The sequence below is a fragment of the Taudactylus pleione genome, unplaced genomic scaffold (assembly GCF_031769625.1).
Source record: "Taudactylus pleione unplaced genomic scaffold, aTauple2 ptg000116l, whole genome shotgun sequence".
In the NCBI taxonomy this organism is placed as follows: Eukaryota; Metazoa; Chordata; class Amphibia; order Anura; family Myobatrachidae; genus Taudactylus; species Taudactylus pleione.
The window spans coordinates 15,135,838-15,152,597 of record NW_028284518.1 but is presented as its reverse complement, the minus strand read 5'-3'; the positions used below and the strand labels follow the sequence as shown (position 1 = coordinate 15,152,597).

The window sequence follows — 16,760 nt, the reverse complement described above, 5'->3', positions numbered from 1 at the left end:
ACTGCAGGCAGAGCATGGCACACTCCCTCAACAGCGCACTGCTCTTCACATGGTGTATACTACTACTGACTATAATCTCCGAGAAACTAGTTTGCAAAAGTAGGCCTGACCCTATCCACCTACGAATTGTCAGCAAACTTCAGTACTGTACACTTGCTGTCATTATCTTCTGTCTAACCTGGGACCCTTGAAGAGGTCTGAAAAAACTTTCTTTGCAGCTGCATCCCAATGGTACCAATTCTAAGTTAATAACACATATGGGGGTTTGTACAAAGACCCGGCAGCCAAGGCAACTCCCATTTAGTCACAATTCTCGGGCGGACAGTGGATGCTTGCTCGTACTAAGGGATGACTGAAACCTAGTACAGAGGCGCAGAGTCTAACGTGCAAGTGGTTTTCAACAGGGACCCCCGCAAGGAGGGTCAGGGCCCTCTGCCTAGGTTCCCTACTATAAGTGCTGGTATACACGGGAGGGTACGTTGGAAGGCGTACAGCGCATTACCAAGGATCAGACAAAATTAGGTCACAGGGAATAGCCGAATTCAAAACGGTAGGCATTTTCCCTGTACTGTGCATGTGCAAACAACGGGAAAATGGAGCGGTGGTCACTTTCCAGTCGTTTTTACATTGCAGACACCAGCGCCGACGTGGGACTCCGGAGAGGTAAGTATAATATGCGTGCACCACACACCATGCACCCATTATAAATACGCCCCTGAACCTATGCCATGTCACCACACTCACCGGCATCTCACCACAGCCTCCTGCTTCTCACTCCTGTACCCTGCAACTCACCAGTGACACCACAACCCCCACTTCTGCTACCCTGCAGCTGGCTGGGGCCCAGCCTCTGGGAAATGCTGGGATAGGCAGGAGGATCATGGATGAGAGATTTGTATTGCAGCTACCATAAGCATTATCAGCACAATGGGGGTCATTCAGACCCGGTCGTTAGCGCCGATGCGCTCGGACCGGGTTGATGGCACCAACAGAGCATGCGCACGACGGCGCCGTCGTGCGCATGCGTGAGACCCGCTACGACCGACACCGCCGGTCGTACCCTTATACAGTATCCCCAGTAGTGGTCCCCCTTATACAGCCCCCAATTAGTTCCCCTTACTCAGTGCCCCCAGTAGTGGTCCCCCCAAATGCAGTGCCCTATGTAGTGTTCCCCCTTATGCAGTGCCCCCAGTAGCAGTCCCCACAATGCAGTGCACCCAGTAGTGGTATCCCCTTATGCAGTGCCCTTTATATAGTGCCCCCAGCAGTAGTCCCCCCCATGCAGGTTTCCCAGTAGTGGTTCCCCTTATGCAGGCACCCAGTAGTGATCCCCCCTATCTAGTGCCCCCTGTAGTGGTCGCCGCATTGCCCCTAGCAGTAAGCCCCTTATATAGTGCCCCCAGCAGTAGTCCCCCCCCTCCCATGCAGTGCCCCCAGTAGTGGTCCCCCTGATGCAGGCTCCCAGTAGTGACCCCCCCTATCCAGTGGTCCCTGTAGTGGTCCTTCCTGTTATTGCCCCCAGTTGTGGTCCCCCCAGTGCAGTGCCCCTAGTAGTAGGCCCCTTTTATAATGCCCCCAGTAGTAGTTCCCCCCCAAGTAGTGGTCCCCAGTTGAGGTTCCCCCTCCCAATTAAGTGACCCCTGTAATAGCCCCCCCCAGTAGAGGTCCTCCCAATAATGGTGCGCCCAGTAATAGTCCCCCCCAGTAGAGGTCCTCCTAATAATGGTGCCCCCAGTAATAGCCCCCCCCCCAGTAGAGGTCCTCCTAATAATGGTGCCCTAAGTAATAGCCACCCCAGTAGAGCTCCTCCCAATAATGGTGCCCCCAGTAATAGCCCCCCCCAGTAGAGGTCCTCCTAATAATGGTGCCCCCAGTAGTAGCCACCCCCCCATTGTGCCCCCACCCCAGTAGAGGTCCCCCCAGTGGTAGCCACCCCCCTCCCCCGTTGTGCCCCCAGTAGTGCTGACAGGTTTTTAAAAAAATATATATAAAAACATACTTACCTGAATCCACGCTGCTGCTGCTGCTCCTCCAGTCCGCGCCGCCACTCCCGCCGCCACCGCCCGCCAGTCTTCCCGGGCTGGCGCACTCAGCATAATGGGACAGACGCAGTGGGTGCTGCAGCAGTCATTGAGAGTCTATCTGACTCTCATTGGCTGTTATTTAACACACGCATCGCCGCCAGTGCTGGCGGTGATGCGTGTGTTATGCACAGCCTGAGCCCGCCTCCTGGAGCAATTGGGCAAGCACTCAGGGGGAGGGAACGGGCTCAGGTGTGCAGCACAGGACCGGCGCTGGACGCCTAGCGCCGGTCCTGTGTAAATGTGTAGCACTGACCGCACTCATTGCAGTCGGCGCTATACTGGTGGCTAACTAGGGCGGGCCGGACCGTGGCCGGTGGCGCCCCCCCCGCGCCGCCGGTCCCACGGCGCCCAGGGCACGCACCACGCTCGCCATGCCCTAGTTACGCCACTGGCCTGCGTGCAGCTTTGCAGTTGCAAGCCTTGCTGAATCAGGCCCTATGTGTGCTGATTTATTGGAGACAGCTCTATAATAGTTGTAATAGTTAAAAAATAAACACAACTAATACCACAAGCCAGTCAATCAGTGGTTGCAGTATGCTAAACACTAGTAATTAATGTAGCCCTGCACTATGTATCATACAGTATGAAGCAGGACTATAAAAGTACTCGCAGACTATAAAAAGGAGACACTCATACTGAGTGGCACACCCAGTGCCGAGACGTAATAGGACAGTATTATGGGCCTGATTCAGAGTTGTACGCAAACTTGATGCTTGAAGATCTGTGCATGCGCAGAATCTGTACTGAGCATGTGCACATTTCCTTCTGTGACCTCGTTTGCAGGGCCCGGATTACAGAAGCCGGCAGTAGGTGTTTGTTTATTCGTATTAGCATATTATTGCACAGCTGCTGCGTACTGTACATAGTCGAATCAGGCAATATGTATGTGGCCTGATGCTGAGATACACTAATGTACAGGAGTGGATTTAGGTGACAGGCCAAAGGGACAATATTTAAGGGTTCCACTCCCCTCCTACTATTCTGACTTCTCCCCCTCCAGCCACCTGTTTTTTTTTTGGAATTTTTTCATTCTACAGTGAGAATCTCTTCTTCTAGGCTCCTGGATTGCAAACTCTCCTGAGAATCTCCCACTCCTCAGAATCCCCCTGATAAAATCATGGGGGATGTAGTCTTTGTTCTGTGTCCAAATAGTAGCAGCTGAATTGGGCCACTGGAAAGCTCTGATGCAGCAGGCCTCACGTGCCTAGTGGGATATCCAGCACTGCTAACGTATGTGTAAATGATGAGTGTACCATCCCTAAATCACCATTTCCTCAAAGTAAATAACATACAAAGTTAACAAAAAATTATTCTTATTATATATATATATATATATATAAAAAGTGCAGCTGCATAATTTATGGTGTTTGGTAACATGGGCAGAGAACCCCATTGTCCCTATGGTCTGCATATAAAGAAAGTAAAAAGGAAGTTTGTATAACGCTGCTTGTATTTGTAAGTGTACTGTAACTGCAATATTAAAGAAAATATTAGTCCTTTTGTGCAACATTATTTACTGTAGATAAAGGAAAGGGTATTCAAGGTATATTTTTGCTTTATTTTCAGACTGATAATGATTTGTTTTAGCTGATGTAGCTCACAGGTTCTGTGCTAGTACTGTCCCTAACGTTCCCTGCTGATTGTGTGAAAATGAAAGCTCACATGCCTGAGCTTACCCAGATTAGTTATACTGTACACGAAAACTACTGATTTACATAGTATTTGTTAAATAGCACCAGCAGTTTTGTTTTTACATGCACGTTGGTCTTAATTGACATGACAGAACTCTTTCAAATTATTTTATTTACAGCTATATTGTTGCCAATGGCGCAGCGAATCGCGCCTCTCATAGTGTGAGACACACGTATGCGAGCAAATACGTGCCTCCATAGGAATGCGTGGTGCGATCACAGTGCGTGCCATAGTGTAGCGTGGCATATGCAGTTATGGTGAATCGCATGGCGCGATGCAAATACGTGCCTCCATAGGAATGCGTGGTGCGATCACAGTGCGTGCCATAGTGTAGCGTGGCATATGCAGTTATGGTGAATCGCATGGCGCGATGCATGCGCACATTTGTGGAGCGATCAGCCACTATGTAACTGGGTACATCTGTACTTGTATACACGTCTTTCATTTAAAAAGCAGTGCACCTAATTAGCACTGATTTCTCTGCGTTTTGATCATGAGTCTGTGATGCCCTAAAATGCATTGCTGATCACAGATTCACGATTATCGCGAGTGTGCAGAATGGGTCCTGCGTAGTTGCATGCAGACCCTTGAATGCTTCTGCCTGATTGACAGGCAGAGGCATTTAAGCGGTGGTGCGGGGGAGGCCGGTGTTCCCAGAAATGGGGCGTGTCCAGCCTATTTTCCGTGAGTGGCCAGCCAAGGATCTGCGTTGATCAACGCAGTGTCCTGGGCTCGCAAGCCGGCCAGTCTGAGTAAGCTGAGACACTCAGCTGGCCGGAGGCCCGGCGTCATCCACCATCGACCACGATCCCAGCCTGCCACCTCTGTAGCAGTGCTGGGATAGCAAATGCAGCAGGGAGCAGGGATAGACTGGGGCTGTAGATCAGCCCTGGCAGTCCGCCCTATGCGTGCGCCTTAGGTGCGGGTGCTCGCAAAGGGGGCATGCCACGAGTCATCTGAGTCCATATCATGTATCAGGCGGCATGGGGTGGAGAGCGGGGGCACTTCCGCCCTCCTCGTACGGTCCTGAGGCCATTGGCCCTTCTGGCATTTGCCAGAAGTGCCCGGTGGACAGTCCGGCCCTGGCAGAGGGTGTCATAGCAAGGATGCCTGCGTGCAGCTTTGCAATTGCGATACTTGCTGAATCAGGCCCAGAGATCACAGTCTGAGATTACACCCAGGATCTCATGGAACCTGATGAATCCAGACAACTGATGCATTCTGCATTGGAATTAAACTTTTTCACATATTTCTGCATATTACATGCAAATCTTTCAGTGCTCACACATAATTATTGCGCAACCAACTTATATATTATAAAATAGCAGGCTGAGGACGAGCAAGTCATCAGTTTATTGAACTTGCCTCTTTACCACCAATGTAGATCCTTTGATCTCTCTGGTGTTTTTAATATGTGTTGAACACTGACTTTCAGACATCTCTCTCTTTGTTGATACCTGGCTTTTGGACAACTACCACTCTGGCTCTTGGCTCAATGTCTTTTGGACAACTACAATTGTGGCACTGGATCCCCAGCTATTCCCTAGTACTGCTATTGTTTGAGCACATAAGGGACATATTCAATTGGGCGTGAGGTTTAGCGAGGAAAAAACCTAGCGCCCAATTTTGGATTACCGCGGGTATGCGCGCTCCCGATACCCGCGGTATCCAATTTTAAAAAAGTGGTTGCAGGATTTTCATCTCTGAAAACCCTGCGCCGCGTAAGAGCAACAAATAAAAAATCTGCACTTACCTGCCCGGAGGTCTCCGCGGCTCCCGGTGGCCTCCCCTCTATCTTCTCACTTCAGAGGGGGCTGCTGGGAGTCCCGGGGACTGTTGGAAGGCTCCAGGGGCTGGTGGGAGGGGCAAGGGCAGCTGGGAGATGTAGTTCTCCCATTGCCCATTCCGGGGGGGCACACACACCGGGGGGGGTCACACACACACACCAGTGTTCTCCCCAGAATTTTTTTTCAGCCGGGTGGCATCAAAAAGTAGCCGGGTGGGGGCCTTCGCAATTATGCACGTGCTGGGAAAAGGGGTATCTCCCTTACCAATCCAGCCCAACAGGTCTCAGGCTGCTCCCCCACTGGCTCTCAGTCAAAAGTGCCCATTATGCAGTGCCCCTTGTATTTGTGCCCTTTATACAGTGCCCCCTGTAGTTTTCCCCTTCATGCATTGCCCCCTGTAGTTTAGCTTTGCCCTTATGCAGTGCCCCCAGGCTGAAGTAGTGCCCCCAGACTGGTCCCTTATGCAGTTCCCCCAAGTTTAAATAGTGTCCCTTATGCAGTGCCCCCAGGCTGGCCCCTTATGCAGTGCCCCCAGGTTTAAATAGTGTCCCTTATGCAGTGCTCCCAGGCTGGCTCCTTATGCAGTGCCCCCAGGTTTAAATAGTTTCCCTTATGCAGTGCTCCCAGGCTGGCTCCTTATGCAGTGCCCCCAGGTTTAAATAGTGTCCCTTATGCAGTGCCCCCAGGTTTAAATAGTGTCCCTTATGCAGTGCCCCCAGGTTTAAATAGTGTCCCTTATGCAGTGCTCCCAGGCTGGCCCCTTATGCAGTCCCCCCAGGCTTAAATAGGGCCCCTTAGGCAGTGCCCCCAGACTGGTCCTGGCCCTGGTCCCAGCCCAGAACTTACCTTTACTTGCTGGCCACTTGCCCCTCGCGCTCCCACTCCCGTTGCCTTGCGCTGACTGGATCTAACTAGATCCAGCTGGCGTGCGGGTAGGTTCCTCACGTCGCGGGTGTCATCATGACATCACCCGGGCAGTGCATCACTGGGAATGCTTTCCTCTGAAGCGATCGGAGGCTTCTTTAGCCTCCAGTCACTTCAGAGGCCAGCATTCCACAGCGGGGGACGGCAGGGGAAAGTGCCGGGCGGTAGGCTGTTTCTGCCGGGTGATGTGCCCGCAGAAAACAGCCTGGGGAGAAGACTGCACACACTCACTGAGATATACTCACCTTGCTGCAGAAGACCCGGCTTCCAATGCTGGATGCAGAAGACAGCGCTGCAGAAGGTAAGAATTAAGGACTAATTAAGTAATTTGGAAGCTTCCAATTGCTTAATTAGTCCTAAGGGGGGGTGCCGCCAGGGTCCCAGAGCAAGTCCCACTGATTTTTCATAAAATTAAGGATTTTAGAAAAAAATCACACTTGCTCTGGAGGTGTGAGAATAAAAAACTCCCGGTGTAGGGATATTGCCGACACATTCCACGCTTATTACACCAAATTATATAACCTACGGGACCCATTGTCCCCAGAATCTTTAGCCTCCTCTCAGAACTTTGTGGCCCAATACCTTCGAGAATCTGATCTTCCTAGATTATCAGAAGAAGATAGTGCCTGGTTAGACTCTCCATTCTCCCTTTTGGAGCTCGAGACAGCCCTTAAAGACACGCCTTCCGGAAAAAGTCCAGGTCGGATGGCTTTTCTATAATTTTTCTATCTCCCTCCTCAATACTGACGTGAAATTGTTTGCAAAACTTATTGCTAATAGAATCAAGACGTTGCTCCCTAACTTAATACACTCGGACCAAGTAGGTTTTGTACCTGGGAGGGAAGCACGGGACAACACCACTAAAGCTATAGATCTTATCCATCTGGCTTCAGGTGGTCCTATTCCTGTGGTGATGCTTTCAACAGATGCCGAGAAGGCATTCGACAGAATTAGCTGGACATTTATGGAAGGGGTTTTGCAACACTTGGGTCTGGGCCCTGAGAGTCTCCAATGAATATTAGCAATATATTGTTTCCCTTCTGCTCGGATTAAGATTAATGGTACCCTTTCAGACCCAGTTCAGATCAGTAATGGCACCAGACAGGGATGCCCCCTTTCTCCTGTCATTTTTATACTATGTATAGAGGCTCCCGCGTGTACCATTACACTTAATCCTAACATCACAGGATTGAAGGTAGGTGATACGGACTATAAATTAGCTCTGTTTGCAGATGACCTATTGGCGTTTTTATCTAACCCTGTCATCTCGATCCCTAACCTGATGGGCGAGTTTCATCACTTTGGTTCCCTCTCCAATTTTAAAATAAACTTTTCTAAATCTATGGCTGTGAATGTGTCGGCACCCTCACACTCTATTGCAGGGCTCAAACACGCTTTCCCCTTTTCATGGCATGCCACTAGTCTCAAGTACTTTGGAGTTACGCTACATACTGATTCTTCTTGTCTATTTGATGTCAATTTTAAACGATTGTTTCTTACACTCCGCTCAGATCTTAGGGATTGGCATACCAAGCGTCTCTCATGGCTTGGTAGAATTAGTGTAACAAAAATGAATGTGCTCCCTAGAGTTTTGTTTTTTCAACAAGCCTTGCCTATACATATCCCCAAGTCATGGTTTCGAGAGCTACATAATGTCGTCAGAGGCTTTGTATGGGGAAACAACAGACCGAGGTTTCAATATGAGATCCAAAGAGCTGTCACTATCAGTGAAGCAAGCCATCATTAGGCTGAAAAATCAAAACAAACCCATCAGAGAGATAGCAAAACATTAGGTGTGGCCAAATCAACTGTTTGGAACATTCTTAAAAAGAAAGAATGCACCGGCGAGCTCAGCAACACCAAAAGACCCAGAAGACCACGGAAAACAACTGTGGTGGATGACAAAAGAATTATTTCCCTGGTGAAGAAAACCCCCTTCACAACAGTTGGCCAAATCAAAAACACTCTCCAGGAGGTAGATGTATATGTGTCAAAGTCAACAATCAAGAGAAGACTTCACAAGAGTGAATATAAAGGGTTCACCACAAGATGCAAACCATTGGTGAGCCACAAAAACAGGAAGACCAGATTAGAGTTTGCCAAACAACATCTAAAAAAGCCATTACAGTTCTGGAACAACATCCTAGTGACAGATGAGACAAAGATCAACTTGTACCAGAGTGATGGGAAGAGAAGAGAAGGAAAGGAACTGCTCATGATCCAAAACATACCACCTCATCAGTGAAGCATGGTGGTGGTAGTGTCATGGCGTGGGCATGTATGGCTGCCAATGGAACTGGTTCCCTTGTATTTATTGATGATGTGACTGCTGACAAAAGCAGCAGAATGAATTCTGAAGTGTTTCGGGCAATATTATATGCTCATATTCAGTCATATGCTTCAGAACTCGTTGGACAGCGCTTCACAGTGCAGATGGACAATGACCCGAAGCATACTGCAAAAGCAACCAAAGAGTTTTTTAAGGCTAAAAAGTGGAATGTTATGCAATGGCCAAATCAATCCCCTGACCTGAATCCGATTGAGCATGCATTTCACTTGATGAAGACAAAACTGAAGGGAAAATGCCCCAAGAACAAGCAGGAACTGAAGACATTTGCAGTAGAGGCCTGGCAGAGCATCACCAGGGATGAAACCCAGCGTCTAGTGATGTCTATGCGTTCCAGACTTCAGGCAAAAGTGAAAGTTAGATTTAGGACTGTTTAGTTTGTCCCATTACTTTTGGCCCCTTAAAAAGTGGGAGGCACATATAGAAACCGTTGTAATTCCTACATCGTTCACCTGATTTGGATGTAATTACCCTCAAATTAAATCTGAAAGTCTGCAGTTAAATCACATCTTGTTTGTTTCATTTCAAAGCCATTGTGGTGGTGAATAGAGGACAAAATATGAAAATTCTGTCAATGTCCCAATATTTATGGACCTGACTGTATGTCCATGGAAGATCTCCGAATGGGCCCAGAAAAATATCAGGAGTTTATTTCTACCTGGCATCAATTGTTGGAATTTAAGTCTTCTAGTACATATTTAAGATTTGCGGATTGAGCTCTGATATTATTTTCCTGTCATCTCTAATCTAATTTATTTATTTATTTATTTCTACCAAGGGGCTGTTCCTTCAGGAACATGTATATATTTCTAATTAAGAGCCACCAGCTCTCCGCCCCCCTCACCCACTCTCCTTTTTCTTACTTTCCCTCTTCCCCTATTTTCTGTTAGATCAATATTCATTTATGTATTCATTTATGCATCTATTTTTTGTATTATTTTTATTTAATTGTGTTTTCTTTTCTGTTTTTGATTATTGCTGTTAAGGTGTGGATTTATTTCTATATCTAGCACTTGTTATGTGTGATTTATATTTCAAACTATGTTACCGAATGTATGTGGTTTTTCTTATAAACTGTTTTTTTTGGAAGCATAAATAACAACAAAAAATCTACCAATAAACATACATTGAAAAAATATAAAAAAACATGCACCTAATTGAATAGCAAAAATCCCGCACCTGCAGGAAAAACCTTGCAGGTGCAAGATTTTTGCTTCTCTCGTTTTCTTGCCCCCAACTTCAATTTGCCCCATAGACTCAATTCCTGTAATTAAAGGCACAGTACCCCATTTCTCCAAAGACTTTTCCTGTGCAATCATGTCATTAATACCCAACAATTCAGTATCTGCAACACAAATACTTAACAGCTGACAAAATACCCTGTCCCAAAAAGGATTCTGCAGGAGCCAATATACCAGAACCATCTTTAAGACAAAGTCGTAAAACATATTTAGGCATAGTTTAGTTTTATGAAATTTTAAATTGGATAAGCTCCAACTAATATTGGACCAACCCCGGCAGGGCCTTCACTGGTTCTGCCCAATATGGACTCCTAATATAGTATCACTTTAACCTGACCACAAGCTGAGACGTTTGAAATGTCATTAACTTTATATTTAATATTTTTCCTCAATGGCATGAAATTCATATTGTCCAGAAGACTGTTCCAGTCCCATCATAGGCCGTTTGATCATGGACCAGATACTATTAACCTCTGACCATTACATCTCATGTTCTTGGCAGTTACAGTAAATTGGCTGACTCTCTCTCTACACTTTCCTGCTGTTCTTGGGATGTCATAGTTGGTTCAGCATAACCAAAGCATTACCTGATAGATCAGAATTTGAATTTTCTTCTTGTGTCTTCTTTTGGAAGTTCCATCTATTTCACTTTACGCTGCCATCTCCCCTGTTACATCCCATGGCACTTTTAAACAATGAAAGTGTGCGGTCACTGGTTTCAATTCAATGCTTGCTCCCTCTGTATTTGTAAGTTTATATATTTTATACATCTATATCCAGCTGGTGTACTAGGTTTTCGCTCATCACTATACCTGCCTCCATCTTAATACCATAAATATACATGAACAAGTACATTTGCTCATGTATTTGTCCAGTTTTGTGTACAGTCTTAAAGCTGCCAAACATCATTGTTTTCAGCAACAAACTGGATTATTTACTATCTTGAGTTTAAAGGCTGAAACCTCAACTGCAGGTGTACTAAATGTAATGGTTTGCAAATGATGACATGGTGCCAGGTAGCAGATTGAGGGCCTGATTCAGAGCCGGGCGCTATTTGCGCTATCTCGTTCAGAAAAAGGGGCCGGCTATTTAAATTGAGCGCTCGCTCTTTGCGGTCTGTTGACGCCTCTATGTCTGAGCGAGCAAACGAAACATGCGCTCGCTATTTTGTAAAGACGCCCCCTGGGCGCTTGCATCCTACGTCATCTCTGCTATTTATTAGATTAATCGAGTACATCGAAAGGCGTCTGAACTGCTCGCAGTGCTTGTGGTTGGATTTTCCTACCACAATCATGCGAACAGTTCAGGCTAAGAAACAACCAAGTGACGTGGTCGATGACGCTGCTTTGTTAATTATGCATACCCATTAAACGCCCGTTTTGACCGTTTGGCACGCCTGCGTTCGGATCACCACTCCCCGTTTTCAAGCACCTTCCCCTGTTACCACCCACAAACGCCTCATCCTGTCACTCAAATTGGCAGGCACTCGCTATTTTGCGAGCGTTCGATTTCCGACCGCACTGACTGGTTGGCGCATGCGCATTACAACCCATACGCATGCGCAGTTGTGCAAACATCGCTCGGAGCGAACGAGCGGCCGCTTACGAGCGGCTCTGAATCAGGCCCTGATTGCGCAGTTCCCTACAATGAGGGTTGTAATACCTTTTTATTTTTATTTAAAGAATGTACTGAATCTTTTGTACTTTTGAGCTGGAGCATTTAGTGTTACCGTCTGTCATATGCCTGTCCTATATTCTTTTAGACCTTCGCTAAAAGGATACAAAAGTTATCTGCGTAGAACCAGGGGTAACCCATGATGAGTGAGCTCTTTAAGGTGTGGAACGTGCTAATTGAGATCAGCTCCCATTGATCGGAATCAAACACAGCACCTGATAATAAATGCTGATATTATGGATTGTCCCTCTACAGTGAAATCCTCGGAACCAAACGTTCTATCTTGCATGGCTCTGGAAATCAAGGAGGCCTTTGTTGTATGAAGCAGAGGGCCCGATTCAGACCCGTTCGCTAGGCGGCATTCACACGTAGCCTGCCGATGTTTGCAATGTGCGTAGGCGTATAAGACGCAGTGTGCGTGTGCGAACTAGTCCATGCGATCGGGAAGCATTCGCACCCTGCACATAGACGCCTCGCTAGAATGAGTGACAGGAGGTGCCATTTTTGGGTGGTGACAGGGGTTGGTCCATGGAAACGGGGGAGTGGTGGCGCGAACGCAGGCGTGTCTGAGCATCTTAACGCCGTTTCAGAGGCGTGCATAATTAAGACACAGCGTCATCATACACGTAACATGGCTGAATTACACACTGAAGCACTCGCAGTGCTTGTGGTAGGGTATGGTCAGCCACAAGTGCTACGTATGGATTCGATGTTACCGATTGTTGCATACACTTCCTAGAGATGATGTGTAACACTAAGGGAAAGTGGGCATCTTAAGACAGGCTGATGGGCATCTATATATACACTGCGATCGCACACCAGGGCGTGCTAAAGCCTTGCCGTGCGATCACGGGATTTGCATACTTTGGTTGCGTGCGAACGCATCTAGCGAGCGGGTCTGAATCGGGCCCAGAGTCCCAAGGGGAGGACAGTGAACAGCTTAAAATGCAGAAAGGAATAATTGTCCCTATGCTCACTAGATTTGCCAACTGTTCCAAAGAGCAAAACTGTTTCCAGTGCAACTCTCACAAAACCTCTATAGATACACAGGCTTCTTGAAGCATTCAGTTGACACATCGATCATCCTCTGAATAGAATTAGAAAATGTACAAAGCACTCACCTGTGCTGGTGGGAGTGATGGAGGGTAAGTGGAGCGGGTGGAAGGGGTTGGGGGGGGTTGGATTGGGCTAGCATATGTTGGGGGGTTGGTGAGGTGTGGAGTGTATGTATGGTAGGTGGGGTACCATGCGAATGATGCAATGGAAAATGGTGTCAAGGTGTGTAGTGGGGTGTGTGATTGTATGTTGTGGTGTACAGGTATTGTATGTTTCAAGTATTAGATGTGAACGTGGGTGTCGTGTAAATGTTGTTGGTGCATAAGAAAGGTATTGGACAAGTGTGTGGGGTGTGGTGGCTAACTACTAGGTGTGGTTGCAGTGTAATTAAATTGAGGAAACAGGTAAAAGTGGGAAACACTGTATATTCACAAATGGGCACAATGCTCTCTGATAAACGGATATTCGTTAGTTATGGGTAAGCTTCTAGTAGGTAGCACATTTGCTGTTATAGATCTTAAATATAGAACCCACTTTAGTATGACCTAAGTATGCGCTGTGGAGGGAGGTTTCTCTTTTATGGTCTCCCCATCAGACCTGTGGTCTTTAAGTACAGTATGCGTGTCTTGAGCGCTTCAGAATAGAGTGATGGCGTCACACACTGATATGAATGATTTCAAAAAAAGAGAAAGAAAAAAATCCATGGAAGGTGAGCGGTGGTGTGGCTGTAGCCACTGCTGGGTCCCGGAGCTTCCTTGCTTTGAGTGTAGTTCTTCACTTGGCGGCATCCTCACTGTACTCTGGGCAGTGGGAAAAGCTTCTCTGTTAGATTTACCCATGATCGGTGGTGCTGACCAGCAGCAGTGAGTAAATGACACACCTCTTTAAAAAAGGCAACACGGAGCCTAAATACGATAGAGACACACTCGCCTGCTGACAGCACACTCCTCCACCTCCGATACCAACTGCCCCTACCGGGAGACGCAGTACTTTCATACAGCTGGTCAACCACCATTTACTCACTGTCAGTTCCATAAGACCCCAAAGGCCCGTAGGGTCAATCTAACATAGAAGCTTGAGAGCTCACAGTCTAGAGTAGACAACAACATGAGACATTAGAAACCTGTTGGGGGGAGGAGGCAGTGTTAAGTGACGGTGGAAAAGGCTGTGGTGAGGAGATGGCATATGATGGAAGGCAGAGAATTGACCGAGTATGGTGTAATATCAACATAGCAGACATTCTAAGCAACAGGATGTAACCCCCCTTTACTCTCTAAGTGGATACAAGGTTACCAATTCCAATTTCATTAGGTGGTCTAATGTATCCACCTATATCTTTCCACTAAGTGGTACTGTACATATAATATTATAAGTGCCTCCACCCAAGTATCGGGTTAGTAAGGATGGGCCTACTTGGGAAAACCCCTTGTTAAGTTACTAGTTCAGTGGTTCCCAAACTGTGTGCCTAGGCACCCTGGTGTGCCTCGGGACACCTGCATGGGTGCCTCAGGTTGGTGGTCTAGCACAAAATCAAATTATCTATGGGCAATGTATTTTAAATATGTGGACAAACAGAAGCGCAAACCTGTCCACCACCACATAACTGAACCTAAAGGTGACAGGAAAGCACAATTTACAAAAAAAAAATTCTGAATTTCACAATAACAAACATTTGGCTTAGGGGTGCAATGAAAACAATGCTGTTACTCTAGGGCGCCGTGATTCAAAAAAGTTTGGGAACCACTGTACTAGTTATTTTATGTCTCCACCTAGGCTTACTTAGAAAGATATACAATGTGTTGAGCTAGCCTAGTAAACCCAATAATATTGTTTTCAATGGTGTATCTAATATGAGTGTATAAACTTATAATCATACAAAAACTACACTTGTAACAAAGACAAACCTTCTTCTGTAATCCGTTTAGCACCGAGTATTCCGCTGCTCCTCTGGGCAAGTGACAAACTCAAATACAGGTTGACAAGGGTTTATGTGTATACAGATAGAAATAGATTGAGAGACAATAAGTATAGTACAATACAACCTTTAAAATGCATCACTTTATACATATGAGACATAACTACAACTGACAACTTGCACATACAAATTTGGATCAATACGGATATATATTTGCAGAGTCCTCAAGTTAGCCTTGTAATAAGTCCACAGTTCATGCTCCAGTAGGCTAGTGAATGTTCCAGTAAGGAAAGGAGTCTGTTTTTTTTTAAATTACAATTGTACTTTGTAATCCTATAAATAACTCTTCCTTTGCACAAAAAATATTTAGCAGGTATCCTATTGGGATACAATGTGGTATAATGTCCCTGACACTTGATAGATGTTCCTTCTGCAATGTCATAGGAGTTAACTATTAGTGCCCTGCTCCTGAAGTACATATACCCTCATGGGTTTGCCACTCTATATCCAATTATGTTATTCTATTACAGTCACAATGAACATAAACTATACGTACTCCAAAATAATTATATTTATACAGCAATCCTGCCAATGCAAAAGCCAGAGTTTGACGCTGTGGGCTGTGGTGTATCTCTGCTAGTTTCCAATAAATCAACTGCAGCTGCAGCTCACCACTATTAGTTGCAACTTTTACTGTTGTAGAAAATATGTAGTTTAATTGCAACTTTTGTTTCAGTCAAGAGTGGTTAAGCAGTGTCTCTACCAATTAGCAATATTTCAGGCAGCTCAAAATCTTCCCTGAGATTGCGAACAGCTCCGATCACAGAGTAGCTTCCCCAGTGACAGGTAAGTGATTTATTATCACTGCCTCTGAAGCAGAGCTGTTTATTCTGCTTGTTGCCTTGGACTATGGAATCTTTTATTACTCCCCCAAACTTCTCCTGCAGTAAAGGATGTCTGTGTGCCGGGAATTATAAATCTTACTTATTTTATGCCTATGTGCATTTGTGATGCTGCTGCTCTATAATATAAAACTATGAAGTTCTGCTATGCCTGTGCTGTGAAAGTATTTTACTCACTGCTGTTGCCGCTACCAGCTTATCACCACCTGCAGCCCTAGCTTTCCTTATTTAGGGATTCCAGCTCTGCTGACAGCTCTCGGTGCCTGTATTACAGAAGTCAGCTGATTGGCTATGTTCATCGGACAGCCCCCATGCTCTCTGCCTACAGGAGCCACGGATGTAGCTGATGTCTTCCCCTCTTCAGCTGCGGCAACCCGATCCTGCACCTCTGAGGCCAAATGACAGCTAAACAGCACCGCTGCCTGAATTGCCTCTGACTGCCCCATGCTGGACTCTTTAGCATGGTGGGTACCGCAGCCCCAGTTCAGCTCCCTCTCCGGCTCTGCCTCCCTGCGCCCGGCAGCTCATCTGCTGCCTGTAGAGATGGCTAGTGAGTGAGTGTCTCAACACACTGACTCGAATCATTCAGATGAGTGAATGATTCGAGTCACTCTGTTTGGTGAGTCGAGACACCCACCTCCCCTAGCCTCTCTGTCAGTGGTAGCTAGTGAATGGCAGCTCCGCCCCCTACACTGCTGATCCAACCGGATTATACTTCTCCACTGTGTCAGATCAGCAGTGTAGGGGGCAGAGCTATCAGCAACTCACTCTGGGCGGGATGTACTAAGGTTGCGGTGACCATTCGGCCAGTCACCGCAACCTTACTAATCGCACATGTACTAACATATGCGATTAGTATCGCAAAGGACAGCTCTTGCGATAAGAGCTGCCCTTTACCCGACGCCGGGTGATGGGGTCTCCGTGGAACCCCGCCCCCTCTGAGCCTCTGGGCTTCCTGCTGGTCACCTGTGCAGGAAGCCCCGGGCTCCTCCTCATCCTCCCTGCACCCGGAAGAAGCTTAGGAGGAGGAAGAGATGGAGGACCCAGGAGGAGCGTAGGCTGGCGACCCTGGACAGCAGGTGAGTGGGGGCTAGCGCTGGGCGACGATGGGGTGGCGAGGCAGCGGCGAACCGGCGGA

The 16,760-nt window shown here is 46.9% G+C and overlaps 1 long non-coding RNA gene across 1 annotated transcript in view; it reads right to left on the bottom strand.

Moving 5' to 3' along the window:
• The window catches only part of LOC148524780 (uncharacterized), a 60,098-nt gene extending 44,212 nt beyond the window's left edge, over positions 1–15,886 (bottom strand). Inside the window, exon 1 of the long non-coding RNA XR_015878352.1 lies at positions 15,800–15,886. This is a non-coding gene — a long non-coding RNA (uncharacterized LOC148524780). The remainder of the gene's footprint in view (positions 1–15,799) is intronic.
• Positions 15,887–16,760: the final 874 nt, after the last annotated feature.